General features: G+C 36.3%; 1 protein-coding gene and 1 non-coding gene across 5 annotated transcripts in view; one reads left to right on the forward strand and one right to left on the reverse strand.

Annotated features, from left to right (window-relative positions):
- Positions 1-14,237, reverse strand: part of LOC131439359 (ecdysone receptor) — a 632,366-nt gene that overhangs the window by 122,911 nt on the left and 495,218 nt on the right. The gene's annotated exons all lie outside the window — the stretch shown is intronic.
- On the forward strand, positions 8,375-8,477 carry LOC131439730 (U6 spliceosomal RNA). Its single transcript, XR_009231189.1, has one exon. It is a non-coding gene; the product is annotated as a U6 spliceosomal RNA (small nuclear RNA).

The raw sequence follows: 14,237 nt of genomic DNA on the forward strand, positions 1-14,237 counted from the left end.
ATTCACTTTTCTTGGAGATGACTGAACCGATTTTCAACCCCTGGTTCCAGATGTAGGGTGCTTAGCGTAAAAAATGTCAATTTCAAGAATTTTTTTTTCATAAGCTACCTCTTTATATTGGCTAGTGAATTTATCTAGTTTGCAGATCATTAGAGTTTGTAATAAAACGAACCGTTGATAGTTCCATAAATGATTTGCTGAATTTTATGCAAGTCTGACGACATACATTTCTTTTCAAAATTCAAATCGTCATAGATAATCGTAAAAAAATTGGAGGTCATATTAGTTTACGGTTGAATGAACCGAATGTCACTATACCGATATTCGGCTTCGGTTCCAGAAGTACCGACAATAGTAATCAAATGTGATAAAATGAGGCCCACTTCACATTCTCACATATGATTGAACAGATTTTCACTAATTTAAATTGAAATGTAGTTTATCAATGTAGTAGTGTTATGCAACATAAATCTTTAAAACTCTTCTCTAAACTTTTTTTATATTGTAGTATTTCGATAAATTTCTGCTGTAATATATAGGAGAAAATGAATAATATGAGAAAGGCATCATTACACCACTAGATGGATTAAAACAGGTTTTATCATTGTCAATATTTCGCACAAAACCGCACGGCTTTTATTAATCACAGTCACCGTCGTCGAGTCGGTGATGACGACGCGGAGAAAGTTTCTCGCCAGTGAATGAAAGTAAAACTTGTAGCTTCGATTACTTGATGTTGGCGTTTCGAGCGTTGCTGCTTTCACGCCACCGTCCGCAATTTTTTACTTCAACATCGACGCCTATTTCATTATGGTTACTTTCTTCGTGTGCTTCAGTGCGAATGCTCTAACGCGAGCTAAACTGATGTTTTCTTTTTCTTCATTCTGTCTGTATGTCTGTCTCTCTATTTGGTGTCTAGTCTCTTTTTTCCTAATGAGAGTGTGATTTAATTGAAACACTTTGAAGAAAGTTTGTTTTGTTCAGTTGTGTTACTTTTTTTCTGTTACGGCCGACTGACCAAGATTTCGTTTTCACTTTCATAATCTGGTTTATTTGAGCGATGGTGGTAAAATCGCTTGTGTATTTATCTGGCCGAATAAAGAATCAAATTAGAAAAAAAAAGTTCGGATTATCTGCGCTACCAGAAACAGGTCATTGAACTATTTTCTCAACACATCATTTAATCGTTCTTGACTTTTGCGGTGTTGCTTCCCTTACCGCGCAGAAATTACCGCATATTTTTTTCAAACCTCGTCGTATTCTTGATTGCACACTCAACCAGATCCATCGCATGTTCTAGGTTTTCCTGCTGACAGCCGGCTGGCTTGGCAAGTATTCTTTTACCAGCCACACCAACTTTATAGAACAACAACTTCCCTCTTCTTCCATTCACTTGTCTTGAAAGCAATAAAACAGCTCCCATTGCTATATACAGTTCCTTTTCATAGAACCATCCCCGTGGAGAATTATTCGGTGTACATAGTTGAAGATGCCAGTCAGCACTAGTCGGAGGTTCCATCCCGAGCAGAGTGTGAGATCAAATGGAAAACTCAATTTGATGTTGCGATGATCGTATTTATCGATTACTCAATTTTCTATAGTATAGAAAAAAATTCTGATTCAATGTGCGGGATTGGGTATCGAACTAAGGTGGGCAGCGAAAGCGGTACATTGTGACAGGCGACTGTGAGTGGATGGTAGACAGATAGTTTTTGTCGGAGTATGCTTTTTCATCGCATCTATCACGTACGGATAGGGGAGACCGGGGCTGGTTGGTCGAAGGGACAGGTTGACCGAGTGTCTTTTATGAAAAGACTATTATGAGCATCGGCGACATCTATAGAGATTTTTGTGGGGTTTTAGGGCGCCTATGTACCGACGTAATTTCAGGTGTTTATGTGTTTTCGTTTGTACGGGAGCACGTTTTTTTTAGATACTGGTGAGTAAATTTTTATTGTTGTAAAGTGATATGTGTAACGCGAATCAATTTACAGCCCATTTCCAAAAACGTGCTACCGCTGACAAGGGTATTCGAAACCCAACAAAATAGTTTAACGATTGCCGGTGTAACAATACTTTTGTTTGTGTAGAGCAATGTGCATTTTTATATTCTTGAGCACACGTTACTCAAAAGTTGTATCTTTATGACAGCGCATACCGTTTATCAAAAGCTCTAACCAGAATGAGTATAGAAATTCCGAAAGCAATACCCGGGTGACCACCCCTGGTCTCCCTTATGAATAGCAAAAAGGCCTTTTTTAAGTAACGAATGTGTGCTGTTTACCTTTCGAAAAACTATAGTCCTCTGACTAGACTCGAATGTCGATGTAATCACTGTGAAATCTGAAAAATGAGAAATAAAAATCCCTTTTTTCAGTTTTTGACCACTATTTCTGCATCTTTGTTACTCTGGAGCCGGAAGTCGGATTCGGATAAAAATTAATAACAGGCTGCGGGACTAAACGACTTTTCATTTGAATCTAATGCCGTTTTTTATTGTAAAATACTAGTGGCGCGGATTGCTCTGGTTTTGCACTTTCGAGCAGAAATGTAATATTTTGACGATGTTTCATTGCCATTTCTGCTCGAAAGTGCAAAACCAGAGCAATCCACGCCACCAGTGTTTTTTAATGAAAAACGCTATAAGAGTAATACAATCGGTTAAGTCGTCTGTCCTTTTTTTCATTTCTCTCGAACATTTTACCCCGTTACTCCCGATCCGGATAAAATTCAATAGCAGGCTATGGGACCAACAGACCTTTCATTTGAATTAAAGTTTGTGAAAATCTGTTCAGCGATCTCCGAGAAAATTCAGTGGTACATTTTTGGTACTCGACGAACTGATACCGTTTTCGTTTTTGAACCTACATGCGGGCGACTCTGACTCCGAATAAAATGAACACTTGGTACGCGCCCTAAACAACAACTCATAGAAAAACCTGTTTTAATCCACCTAGTGGTGTAATGATGCCTTTCTCATATTACTTATATTTTCAAAAATATCACTAGAAGATTTTGTGAAGAATTTTTTTTTCAATATTGAAGAAAATAAGAATCTTTCTTTGGGTATAAACTAACATAACATTTTCAAATTGTAAACAGTTATGTCAAGTTGATAAGAATTTTTCTTTATTTTGCATCGTCGCACTAAACTCTTTACCCTATGGCTCTGGAACCGGAAATCGGACCCGTATGAAATTTAACCCGTATAAAATCCTACAGAGACTGTTGGAACTTTTATTTGAGCCTGTTTGTGGAAATCAATCAAATCATCTCTGTGAAAATTGAGTGAGTTTCGTTTTAAACTTTTTTACCACTACTTCTGGTACTTCTGAAACCAGGAAGAATTTTACCCTTCGTCGCTCTAAATGACGGTGTGAGAATCAATAGCAACCTACAGGACTACGAAATTTTTTTTATGAGTGACATCATTTGACACATACTCACACACAGCCACATACATTGCTCAACTCGATGAACTGTGTCGAATTATATAGAACATATTGTATAAACTGTCTATATGAGATCGTGCCAGTTTTGCATCGTCATTTTTTTCGATTATAGAGGTTTTAACTTTGTTGTCATTCACCTCTTCGGGCCAGAAAAGTTTTCTGGCCCTATGTGCGGGGTTGGGAATTGAACCCAGCTGGGCAGCAGGAAAAGCATCGACTTGCCCATAACGCTATACCAGTTCCCCTGTATCTTCATTTTGAATTTGAATGTTATGACACTCCTCGCCCTATAACTTCGAAACCGGAAGTCGGATCAGGATGAAATTGCACAGTATGTTTAAAGACAATGAGATCTTTAATTTGAATCATGAATCGTGAAAAACGGCTTAACCGTTACTGAAAAATCGACGGAAGTTCCGTTTTTAAAGATTTTCTTCACTATTCTCGGTGCTTTCGGATGCGGAAACTGGGGACTAGTAGTTCCAAAGTAGTTTTATATATTCACTAAACTAGATTCAACTACATCAATTTAGCAGTAAGTTTTATAAAAATGTGCACCTCGTTTCGCCATCGCTTGTGAAAAAATCCTATGCAAATATCTGCATCTATAAGTTTGAGAGTGAGAATGATATTCATCGTATCATATCAATACGATAGAGAAATTCACACAACATCGTTCGAAGTTGAAGTCTAATACATACAAATGATATGAAAATTAACCAGGAGGCTAGCCTAAAATGCGTGGGTCCCAAACTCAATAAATTTTCCAAATTTGACCCCATATAAACGAGAAAACCTGCTTGCATTTCTCTAGAGAAATTACATAGAAATGCTGAATAAACCGACTATGGATCGGATCCCTAGAGACTCTTAGTGTTTTATGCCATTTGACTCAGCTTGACAAGACCGGAAAATGCCCTTCAAAGATCAACCAATTTCAACAAGCTTAGGCTCGTTTAAAAGCTGCTATTGGAACATTGATCAAGTTTAAACTTTGAATGGCGTTTTCATCCGGTACAGACGGTATAATGGTATAAGGGATGCAATTGTCTCAATTTCTTCGAAGATGGCACAACGAATTCCGATAAAGTTATTCAAAAACTACTATGAAGTTGGAAGAGTTGTGATAAATATATGATTTGGGATAAGTAATCTAAATGATGACATAACCGACACATGGTACTTTTTGAATACACTAAATTTTTACAAAGATGTCTGAGCCGATTTTGAAAAGTTTAGACACGTTTGAAAGTTTTTATTATGTTATTTGTTAGGTTCACAATGCTCAAGGCGAACACATTTTGTTTCAAAGATATAATCGTATAAGGTAGGTTATATTATAGGTTATTTCACATGCTAAAACATGTAATTTTCAATTCTGCACAAGCTTTTGAAATTCATATTTTTCTCCTGATTACCTAAATGTTGCTTCAAACATTAGCTCAACAAAAAAGATGTTTCAATGAGACTATTTGAGTTACAAGAAAAAGGCATTAACCACCCGGTTTTAATGGTTGTTGTTTTTTTTATAAATATGTCGTTAAAATATTTGTTACATTTATTTTTAATAGGATTTGTAGGTAGCGTTAAGTCCAGTGTGCGGGTATTGAAAGGAGGTTGAACCAACTTCGCAAACACATAGCTTATGTGAGTTTATTCATTTCTTTAGAATTTCCGACATAAAATTTATTTCTGGTGCAGAAATTTTTCTATGAAGGTCCTTCTGTGACTGACAATCAGCGAAAAGGGAATGATCAAGCGACGATTCTTTCCTTCGAATTTGACAATGAAAGGCCAAATATATATATAGTAAAAAATGTTTGCCTGAAATTTCAACCTTCATCAAGAAATATCATACGGATGAAAATGTAGTTGTTCGGCAAAGAAGAGTTCGACCATCCGAAGAAGAACGTTGCATCTCCAACCCTTCCAACGCGTTCCATCTCCAATATCTTTTGAAATTTCGCATTGCCATTTGGAATTCGGCAAATTGTTGTGTTTGATATTTTAATTTTTGCGTTTCGGTCTGTTAACTAAATTAGGGTGATACGATCTAATATTTAGTCATCGAGTATTAAAAAATCATGCATCTCTCTTTTTAGAGATGAGTGCACGCACAAAATTCCGATTCCACAAATGAGCACAATAAGTCAGGATTTGGAGGAAAGATATTTATTGTTATGATCATTAATCATGATTAAAAGTTCTTGGATCATGAATCATTTGGAATAATCTTACTGGAATAAAAGTGTAACGCACCTTACACTGCTAATTGTCTATTTTAACGCGTTTCCTTGATTTTTAGGCAATGTTTTCGTTTTCTAATAGCCTCCGAATAGTGAAGAGCACATCATTTTATTAAATTTCAATTCTAATAATGTGAATCTTTTTAATTTAAAATTGAAGTGTTATCTTAGCAGTTTTTTGCTCCGGACTTGTTTTCATATTTGAGAATTTATTCAAACGAACTGCGTGAAAAAAACGAGAGTCGAACCTGATAGCAAAAGGCTTCATATTTAAATTCCGCAAATATTTTTGTAATAAACCCCAGAACGGTATTTTTAATTTGTTCAAAAAAAAATGTTTGAAAAATTGTTTTATTTAAAATATTTATGTGAATCAATACGGCTTGCGTTTTCGTACCTATGGAACCAATTAAACAAAGTAGTTGAACAAGGAAACTTTTATGACTTTCATTATTTGGTGTTTCAAATTTAATATTATAACTATAACAAAATTAAATATATAAGAATAAATTGCGATGTAACCACACAACACATTGCCTTTCTATTCGTTCATTATGTTTTAATCGTCTAGTAAACAATAGCCCTTTTTTAATGTCTGCTTTTCGTCTTCCCAATAATCTATTACAAAATCTATCACATTATCATTTGATGCTGAATTTCCAAAGAGACGCATGTAAAATTTTGCTCGCGCATCTCGAAAATCCGACCTACTCGCACGGCAAGAGTTTGTTAAATCAATCAACTGTCCCCAATCGAAATCAACTGTCCCAAACGTAAGTGTTCGAAGAACTTTTTCTGACAACCAGCAAGATTCGTTTGGAAGAAAATTGAAATTCCAAGGCCACAAAAAGAGTAGCCGGAAGTTTCAAGCTGGACCTCAACCTCTACGGCTGAGATATCGCAATCAAACTGATGATATCTTCTATAACCGTGCATCAAGCTATCTAAGTGACTGAGAAGAAGATGAACACGATCGCGAAAGTTATACTTCATGTAGAACGAAATGCTGAAAGTTAGATGGCAATTCGCAAACAATATTGAAATCATTTGAATGTTTTAAATAGAAATGCTCGATTTTAAATTCGAGTGAAGATTAATTTTTAACTCTCTTGATGTTCACAAAATTTTTATCAACTATTAACAAACTTTTACCTGGAAGACGTTTTTACTTATTATAAACAATGAAATGATAACGTTATGGATATCATTTATAAAATTTCGATCTGATGTTGCTATCTTAATTAGATCTCGATTTGTTCTCATTTTGAAGTTTAGGTTTATTCGGGATAGCAAAACCAATACGAACGGGTGAGCCATTTTAAACTAAACGTAGCTAGCCGTAGCGTAGATTCTTCACGTACGGAAAAATAGCATTTTGTAGTACCGATGATATTGCGATCATTACCGTACAACGCAATCCCAACACACGAACGAATTTTTGGCATATTTATCCAAATGACAGTAAGTATCTGCCGAAGCTGTCAAAAGTTTCAAGTGTAACCTAATTTAGCAACGTTATGGAGCTTAAATAAATATTGTTTCGCAGGGAGAGAAAATTAAGCCGAAAACCTGCTCGGAAACACCCCGCGTCACCACCTGAAGTGTACATCAAGATGCTTTACAGCTATATAATAATAATATCAATTCAGAACTTTGCCTAGTTCTTCGATTGCTCCTTCTAACTCCGTAGAAAAACACCTTCTACTCCATTCGTTACCGTCGCCCGTTCCACCTCTTTCCCGCCTTCTGTTGAAGAGAATAAAGAATGAAGCAGAACAGAAAACCTCTACGAAGACCGACCGACCGGGGTTTTTTCTCGAATCAATATTCAGGTTTTCTGGTGTAGTTGGTTAGTGGAGAACTAGTAGCGAAAAGGAAGCTTCTATTATGGCGACTGTAAGCTGGTTGCTGGAAGCGGAGCGAAAATGCGGTTGGCTAGAATAATAATTAGAATGCTTTTGAAGCAGCAGAAAAATGTGTTACTCCAGACTGTACGAAACCACGGGCGGCGACGGAGCTAGAGCTCCCACTTGACTTGAAGTGTTTACAATTTGTATTAGGACTCAGGCGCGTAGGCTTGGTTTCGACACGATGGTTGCAGAATGTTTTTACAAGAAAAACACATATGGAGAAACCAGAGCCCGTCTAGCAGACTATCTATCTTAGGGTTCGTTCGGAACACCCAGCAACTCGCTCGGGCCTACTTACGACTCGGGCACCAACCAACCAATCAACCTCGCTTCGATCTGATCCGACAATTAGCAACAATTTAGCACCACCTTCTCGCTGGTGTTAGTTCTAATCTGTCATTTCTAATCTCGAATAGCAAGTGCCAAAGCGACAATGGTCTTGACTTCAAACTTGGACTGTATTTTAACGCCAACTTCCGCACCAGTGTACAACGTCTGGTTCATAAATCTATAAGCGTTGGGTGGTGGGGCGACAGTATTTGCACGCTACTTGTGCCCGATCGCATGCATAAGCTTATCGAGTGATTTGCATGCAAGGGAATGTCACAAGGACTAAGTTGTATTCCAGTTCTGAGCCAGGTTAACTCCGTGTTGAGTTTATTTCGAGTGCATTGTATCAACAAGCATTAGGGATACAGTTCTCGTGATACGGCTACAGTTTGCTTACTTCTTATTTTACGAACATTTTTTCACAAAATCAAATTTTGTTCTAGTATTTCCTGGACACACACTAAAATTGAACCAATAAACAGAAGATTTGCACCGCCCTTGCGGATGACAGGTAAAATCGTAAAGCATTCCAAATTTTTGTTTGTCAAAAGATACGGTAACTTAGTGCTGACAAGTTTCTATCTCATGTTTCCTCGTGTGTCTACGATGAATTTGATCGGTAGAACGGCGTCGACTGGGTGCTATCGTCACCTGGGTTAGTAGCAGAATAAGAGGGTGTGAATTGTTTTGTGTATTTGAAATTAACCCGACGAACGACCGTAACTAGGTAAAGCAGGGTATAAATAAACGACATAAATTAAAATTTCTTTTTTTGAAATTGCGAAACAATTGAAAATTCTTCAATTAAAAAAATTATGTTGGCTTGACGTCATTTTGCTGAAGTGTATTGAATCCCCTTTAAATTAGGTTCGAAATTGGCTCTGAGTAAATTACTCAGACTTTCAACTAACTTGTTGATTTGTTTCCTTAAAAAAAACCGTCAGTAACAAATCTTGCATTGTTCATAGATTCATAGTATTATTCATCTCATCCACAAAAAACTACAAGAATCAGTCCAATGGGGTTGCTCGAGCCATTGATGTGGAACAAGGCAACCAAAATTTCTTTTGATCGACATTTTCAATCCAACAATTCAATCAATCGTCATACCTTTGAATCTGGAACACGCGTACCCACAATATAGACTCTATTTGTCTTCATTTGTATTTGTTTTGTAAACGACGTTATTACATCAATATCCCAAATGTATGCAATTATATTTTTGTACATACTTGCGATACGGATTTCGATATTAAGCTTCTCTTTGCCAAGCTTGTGTTGAAGTTTTGTATGCAAGCAGAATTTTTTTATAGAGTTAAGTTTTTCTACCATTCTGCGATTTCGGTTGAAGCGATAAACTTTTTCTCATTATTAATCGAGTTCATCTTATTGAATATAAATTAGGAATTAATCTTAAGCGCTCGAAATTGACCTTGGGGTAGTTATCAATTTCTCAGACGAAACGACATAACATATAATTTCATCCGATCTTGCATGACACAAGATCAGAGCATACCAATTAAAGCTTTTTTTGGCATTTTTTGTCTTGCTGTCTAGCAACAACCTACCTCTGGCATGCTACGCGTAGGACTGAAACATTAGCTATAATTTCGCTTCTATTTATAGATTCGCGTGCTGCCAACAGCTTCGCTTTTGCATCAATTGACCAATCAGAGCGATGCTTTCCCTTTGATATATCGCTTACTCCTTTAAAACCGTCGTCTATGGCAGGGAAATCCGATATGCCGGAGATTTTTAACAGACAAAATAGGATACTACTCGCTACTAATCAAAATTTCAATCATTTATAATTGAAAATACGATGATACATTCAAATCGAATCTTAGAAACATTTCCAATCCAATAATGAAATTAGATTATTAATTGATACAAAATAGACTGAGCTGTAAATGTTTAAAACCTGGCCACGTTTCTACGTGTATTTTTTCTTGAGTTTCTGATTTGCACTCCTATATAGAAAATAACGATGTGTTTCACATCAAAAATCGAGGTATAATACAACAGAATACAACATCAGCCAGACCGGGGGGCTTAGGAAGGGTTTAAACAAACACACACACACACACACACACACACACACACATAACACCCACTATTTCATATAGTCAATTCACAGTAATATATTTTGTTTTAAAATGTCTATCAATCTATATGTTAATTTGATATGGTAAAATGTTATGTTAGCACTAGGAAGGCAAATACCAGCAGTTTTTCTTTAAGTCTAAGATCATGCAGCTAATGAGTCAAAGGCGAAACGCAAAACAGAAAAGCTGCTTTGGTTAAGCATCTAAGTAACCACCTCAATAAGAGAAAATGAAAATAATTTTAAAAGCTTTCATTCTTTTTTCATTGGATAGTCTCGTTGCAACTTTTTTTTCATTGAGTTAATATTTAAGATCTTATTTTTTGGACAGGCACAAATACTGATCGGTTGTGTGTGTGTATGTGTATGTGTGTGTGTACGGTCAAATCGTATATCACACGCTTAGAAAAAGTTACTCATAGTTGGAGTACTAATTACTCATTTTCAAATGATACATGGAAACGTCAAAAATTGAGTAGTTACCATCAATGATAATGAGTAGGGTAACAGAAGTATTTTGGCCCACTTTAGGATTGAATTTAATTTGGCCCACTTTGTAAAAATATCCACCAAATGTTGCAATATCTTTGAAAACCCCTTCCGCATTAGGTAATTTAATGTGATTACCTTCAAATTGATGCAACATGAGTTACTTAACATCGATAAAATCCGATGAAATCGATAAAGTTTGTTAGGTGGGCCAAAATATATGAAGTGGCCAAAATACCTCTGTTACCCTAACTCTTACTCTAAATTTGAGTGTAACGCAAGAACTCGTTTTTGTGACACTATTTGCAAGATCAGTCTAAAAGTTGTAATAAACGTTTTTAGCAACAGGTTCTATTTTTTGTTAGTGAGATCGCGTATTTCAAGGGTGAGTCGCTTAACACAAACGGTGTTGTGTCTGCAAAAACCGGATAAACTGTGCTCTTGATTGTGCAATCGACGCTCGATATTGTGTTTCTGAATGGAAACGAATATGCTTAAATGTCATTTATGAGGAATAAGTTTCTGATTGATGCCTGAGTATTACTAACATGTATGTTAATGTGCGATTTACACACTACTCCAAGCGACCGCCACTTGATGTAACGTTTTCAAGTTAGAAATTAATTGTAAACGGAATAATAAATAAACACAATATGGTTATTCTAAGTATTGCAGAAATTTTTACGAAAATTTGGTATATGTGGAATAAAATTTCACTCAAAATTTGTGTGCAAATTACTCTATTTTTTGGACATGTACAAATGAAGCATTACTCAGTAAATGAGTAGATTTTACCCAAACATCGTTTCCAGTGGAAGAACTCAAATTTGAGTAACTAAGTAGTTACTCTTAATAAGAGTTGTTTCCCTTTTTCTGTAGATGAGTGGGATCTTACTCATTTTTGAGTAACTATTTTTAAGCGTGCAGTATATTTTGACTTTTCAATTTTCATAATTTCAACTTTGTTTACTAACGCAACAAGGCATATTCGAAAAATAAGAACCGTTCACTTGAATTCCAAAATCGTCAATCATGAATGCGTTTAAATTTGTGAAATTCTACTCATAAAACTCGTTCAGATGCTGTTTTGATTCAGCAGTCATTTGCCTGTCTGTGCGCATAGCAAACAATGTCCGCGGTAACCGTTACTTCCGCCAGTTGTGAAGTTCCCACTTTGATATAATTTGTGTGTGCAAAACGATCTCAAACTGTTGATGTTCATCAAGAGTTATGCTTATTTTAAGTATCTACTGTAATGAGTGAAGAAGAAATTGGACTATAGTGTCATGATCTCGACATGTTCATAGCAAAGAGCGGAGTGTTGGGCGCAGTTAGCAAACCGAAGAAATTGTATATCTTCTGGACCGAAAACTGAGTTAATGATTTTTTTTCTCACGTCGGGCCCACTACATCACGTCGGATTTTCTCAATTCATGAACGACATCTAGCTGTAGCTTGTCATGCAGTAAATAAAAAAAAACAAATAAACGTGATTTTTCTAGTCTAAAATTCATTACAAATTACAGCAATGACTGCAAGCTGTGTCCAGTTGATGCATATGGGAGAACATCTAAAATGAAGAAACTTCAGTAAACCTATAGATGAAAATTATTTTGCAATGAAAAGTTTTCAGCTAAACATATAATCGATATTTGTTGAAAATTGATCAGGAATAAGCTAGCGCAACATATTTTGTTAGTTGGGATTTGGAACCAGTTTTCGTAAATGATTTCCTAAGACATCATAGCTTGCCAAATCAGACCAAAACTTTACAGGTTCATTATGAGCTTCAAAGCACGAAAAAATACGTCTTTTCAGGCAATAATACCAGTACATTCATGCGAATACAAAAGTTTGTCCGTAACTGCAAATAACTTTCTAGATCATATCCTTTCTGGTAGTTTTATCGGCACAAATAAATTGTTTTATAAAACATTTGTTAGGGATTCATAATCCATCTTCATGTATGAATTCATTGCTCTTAGTATGCAGCTGAATAAAATTATTGTCGCACTAGCACTACTATTGTATTTCGGTGTGTTATTTGAAACCTTCATCAGTGTAAAGGTTTCTTCGTTAGTGTAGCACATTCTTCGTTAAATCTGCCCTCGACTATGCAGGTATTCGATATCTCTACATACAATATCTTCATGATATCTGGAATAGAAAAGCTCTGCTCAATGGAAGAATTTTCAAGAAACGGACACCGTGATCGCCTCTAGGGTCAGGAAGCAAGATTATAAGGCTTTATTCACGATATGTGGCGATAAATAGCACGAACAAACGTCTGAATAAACAGTTATTTGAAGCTTACCAACAGAAAACACAGGATAATCTAAAAACAACCCGAAAGCTTTTTGGAAATATGTTAACGAACAAAGAAAGGAGAGTGGGCTACCGAAAACTATGGTAAACGGCAATATTGAAGCAAAATCAACTGACAGTATTTGTAGTCTTTTCCGTGATCACTTCAGCAGCGTTTTCTGAGACGAGAAACTCGACATCGATTCCATTGCTGAAGCCGCTAATAATGTACCTTGTTTTCCATCTGTCGGCTCTCCAAACACTATATCGATTGATGATGTGATAGAAACGTGCAAGCGTCTTAAATGCTCTTCGAATCCTGGCCCTGATGGTATCCCGTCAATTGTGTTAAAAAAATGTGCTCCCAGTATCGCAACTCCATTGGCCAACGTTTTCAATAGCTCGCTGTCATCAGGCATATTTCCAGACATCTGGAAAGCTATTATTCCCCGTTCACAAGAAAGGCGATAAACATATAATCTCCAACTATCGTGGTATTGCGTCATTAAGTGCACCTTATAAGTTGTTTGAGCTGATTGTCATGGATTTCTTGCACCGTTGTAGTTCACAGCACATATCTACCGACCAACATGGTTTCGTTCTTAAGCGTTCGACAAACACAAATCTCATTTGTTACACATCGCACATCATTTCTGAGATGGAGAAGGGTCATCAAACTGACTCTATCGATACCGATTTATCTGTTGCTTTCGACAAGATCAATTATGATATCGCTATAGCGAAACTCAACCGCATTAGATTCCATGGTAGATTTTTAGACTGGATAAAGTCCTATCTCGTTGACCGCAAAATGTCGGTAAAAATTGGTGACACTATTTCTAATTCGTTTACTATTACCTCTGGTGTGCCACAAGGTAGTCACCTTGGACATCTTCTGTTCCTGCTTTACATCAACGACGTTAATCTCTCCCTAAAGTGCTTGAAGCTTTCGTACGCAGACGACTTCAAACTGTTTTTAAAAATTGATAGCCAAAGCGATGCTAAATTTCTTCAACAACAACTTGATATTTTCGGAAATTGGTGTCAGGTCAACAGGATTGTACTAGATGCTTCAAAGTGTTCTATAATAACGTTCAGTCGCAAAAGAAAACCAATAATTTTCTACTATTCGCTGAATTAAATAGAGTAAGCTGCATTAAAGATCTAGGAGTCATACTTGATAGCAAATTAACTTTTTGCGACCATGTATCATATATCGTTTCTAAGGCATCCAAACAACTCGGATTCATCTTTCGAATGACGAAATCATTCAGTAACTTAGGTGTAATTTAATTGGACTTGAATTGCTTAGTGATCGACGCAATGTTTCGAAAGCAATGTTTGTTTCCGATTTAATTCTGGGAAACATCGACTGCTCCAGCCTTCTCGGACAACTCGATAT

Source organism: Malaya genurostris, chromosome 3 (assembly GCF_030247185.1).
Source record: "Malaya genurostris strain Urasoe2022 chromosome 3, Malgen_1.1, whole genome shotgun sequence".
Classification (NCBI taxonomy): Eukaryota; Metazoa; Arthropoda; class Insecta; order Diptera; family Culicidae; genus Malaya; species Malaya genurostris.